This window comes from Mandrillus leucophaeus, unplaced genomic scaffold, assembly GCF_000951045.1.
Source record: "Mandrillus leucophaeus isolate KB7577 unplaced genomic scaffold, Mleu.le_1.0 Scaffold116, whole genome shotgun sequence".
Lineage (NCBI taxonomy): Eukaryota > Metazoa > Chordata > Mammalia > Primates > Cercopithecidae > Mandrillus > Mandrillus leucophaeus.
In genome coordinates, this window is record NW_012099876.1 from 5,456,140 (window position 1) to 5,459,454 (window position 3,315).

Consider the following 3,315-nt stretch of genomic DNA (forward strand, 5'->3'; position numbering starts at 1 on the left):
ACACAGATCCTATTATGTTTTGTTAGCTATATACTAAATATTTCTCTTCATATTATTTTAAATAATATTTTTAAATACTATTTTAAATTTCAAATTCCATCTGTTCCTTCTGGGTATATAAGAAAGCAATTGACATTTGCACGTTGATATTGTACTTCACAGCTTTGCTCTATTCACTCATTAGTTTCTGAAAGTTTTTGATAGAAATTTTGAAATTTTTGAGATTTACAATCATGCCTTATGTGAATAAAGACAGTTTTATTTGTTGCTTTTCTTTAATTTCTCTGTTATTATTCTTTACTTTTCTATTATTGTACTAGTTAGGGATTCCAGTATGATGGAAATATGAGTGGTAAGAGGGGACATCTATCTTTCATTCTCAGTTTTCAAAAAAAGGTAGCTAGTCTCTCATCATTAAAATGCTAGGTATGGGACTTTTGTGGATGTTTTTAAATTAGGTTTCAGAAAGCACGCTATTTTATTAATTTTATGAGAGTTTTAAAAATATTATGAATGGGTATTGGATTTTGTAAAAAGCTTTCCCGGCATCAATTAATGTAGCATATATTTTTTTCTTCTTTAGCATGTTTATATAGTTGAATACATTGATTGATTTGCAAATGTTGAACCAGCCTTACACACTTGAAACATTCCCATTTAATTATTCTGTATAATTATCTTTATACATTGCTAGAAAATTTTGCTAATGTTTTGTTGAAGAATTTTGCATCTAAGTTCATGAAAGACCTTGATCTGCAGTTTTTCTATCTCATAATGTCTGTATCTTATTTTGATTTCAGGGTAATACTTCTATAATAGAATGAGTTAGGAAGTGTTTCTGCTGCTTCTATTTTTTAGAAGTAATTATGGAGAATTCACATTATATCTTCCTTAAATGTTTTGTAGAATTCACCAATGAAACCATCTGGGCCTGGACCTTTTATTTTTTAAAGGTTATTAATTCTTGATTTGATTTCTTGTAATATCTATAAGGCTATTTGGGTTATTTCTCGTTGTGTACATTTTGGTGGATTGTATCCTTGAAGGAATTATTTCATTACATGTAAGTTATTAAAGTGTGAAACAAAATTATTCAAATATTCCTCTTTTTCTCTATTTAATACCTATGGGATTCGTAGGGCTGGCACGTATTTTATTTCTTGTATTGGTAATTTGTGTCTCTCCCTCTTTTTATTTGTTAGCCTGGCTAGAGGTTTATCCATTTAATTGATCTTTTTAAAGAAGCAGCTTTTGGTTTTGTTCAGTTTTGCTACTTTTTTCTGTTTCCAGTTTCATTGATTTCTGTACTATTATTATTTGTTTCCTTCTATTTGCTCAGTCTTATATTTCTTTAGTTCTCTAGTTTTATAAGGTAGATTAGGTTATTAATTTTTAGTTTTTTTTCTAGTATTTGAATTTTATGCTATAAATTTTCCTCTTAGCATTACTGTTGCTGCATCTCATATTTTTTTTCAACTTTTATTTTAGATGCATGGGGTACCTGTGCAGGTTTGTTAGTTGAGTATATGGCGTGATGCTGAGATTTAATGATCCCATCACCCAGGTACTGAGCATACTAATCAATAGTTAGTCAACTGTTGTCCCCCTCCATGTCCCCTCCCTCTAGTATTACCCGGTTTCTATTGTTCCCATCTTTATGTCCACGAATACCCAATTTTTGCCTCCCACTTAAGAATAAGAACATAAAATATTTGGTTTTCTGTTTCTGCATTAATTTACTTAGGGTAATGGCCTCCAGTTGCATCCATGATGCTGCAAAGGAAATGATTTCATTCTTTTTATGTCTGTGTAGTATTCCATATTATGGAATATTAAGTATTCTATTAAAATGTGGTGTATATATAAATGTGGTGTGCACATTTTCTTTATGCAGTCCACCATTGATGGACACCTAGGTTGAATCCATGTCTTTACTATTGCATCCCACAAATTTTGGTGAACTGCATCTTCATTTTCATTTAGTTCAAATATTTTAATTTTTTTTTTTTTTTTTTAGTTTTCTTATTTCAACATGGGTAATTCAGAATTCTGTTAATTTCCTAACAATGTAGATTTTCCAGCTATCTTTCTATTATTGATTTCTAGTTTAATTCCATTATGGTCTGGAATCATACTTTGTATAATCCATATTTGTTCAATTTATTAGATGTAATTTATGGATTAGAATGTAATCTATCTTGATGAATGTTCCACGTGAGCTTCAGAAGAATGTATGTTCTGACGTCCTTATTTGCAGTATTCTATTCATTTCAGTTAGATCAAGTTGCACAATAGTGCTATTCAGATCAATTATATCCTTACTATTTTTTTGCCTCCTTGATCTAACAATTACTGAAAAAGGCATGCTGAGGTTTTTAACTGTTATAGTGAATATTTCTATTTCACCTTTATTTCTATCAGTTTTGTCTCATATGTTTTGATATTCTGTTGGTAGATGCATACATGTTTTGAACTGCTGTCTTTTTGGAGCATGGACCCTTTATCATTATATAATGCTCTTCTTTATCCTTCATGATCTTCCTTGTTCTGAAATCAGTTTTGTCTAAATTTAATATAGCTGCTCCAAATTTCTTTTGATTAGGTTTAACATAGTATACATTTTTTCATCTCTTTACACTTAATGAAATGTTTATATTTAAAGTTGATTTCTTGTAGACAACATAGAGTTGTGTCTCTTCTTTTAAAACCTACTCCGGAAATCTCTATTTTCAGTAGACTTTTTAGACCCTTCACATTTAACATGATTATTGATATAGTCACAATAATACCTGCCATATTTGTGACTGTTTTCTATGTCTTGCAATTGTACTTAGTTTATTTTGCTTTTTAAATCTTCCTCTCTTTTTCTGCCCTCTATGGTTTTAATTGAGCATTTTATGTGAGTTCATTTTATCTCCTTTCTTACTATATCATAGTTTCTTAAAAGCATGTAATCTTGACTTATGCACTTATGTTCTGATATTAATTCACCTTCAAATAATGTCACACCACTTCACATATAGTGCAGGTATCTTGTCCAGGGTTTTTTCAGTTCTTCCTTCTTACCCTTTGTGATATTGCTGTCATTTGGGTTGCTTCTCCATGTACTATAATTATTTAATAAACTGTTACTATTATTGCTTTAAAGAAACGGCTATCTTTTAAATAAACGAAGAATAAGAAAAATAAAATATTATTCTTTACCATTGTTTATTTCTTCTCCAGTGCTCTTTCTTCATGTATAGCAAAATTTCAGACCTATGATATTTTTCTTCTAACTGAAGACCTTTTTAGCATTTCTTACAAGTCAGGTCT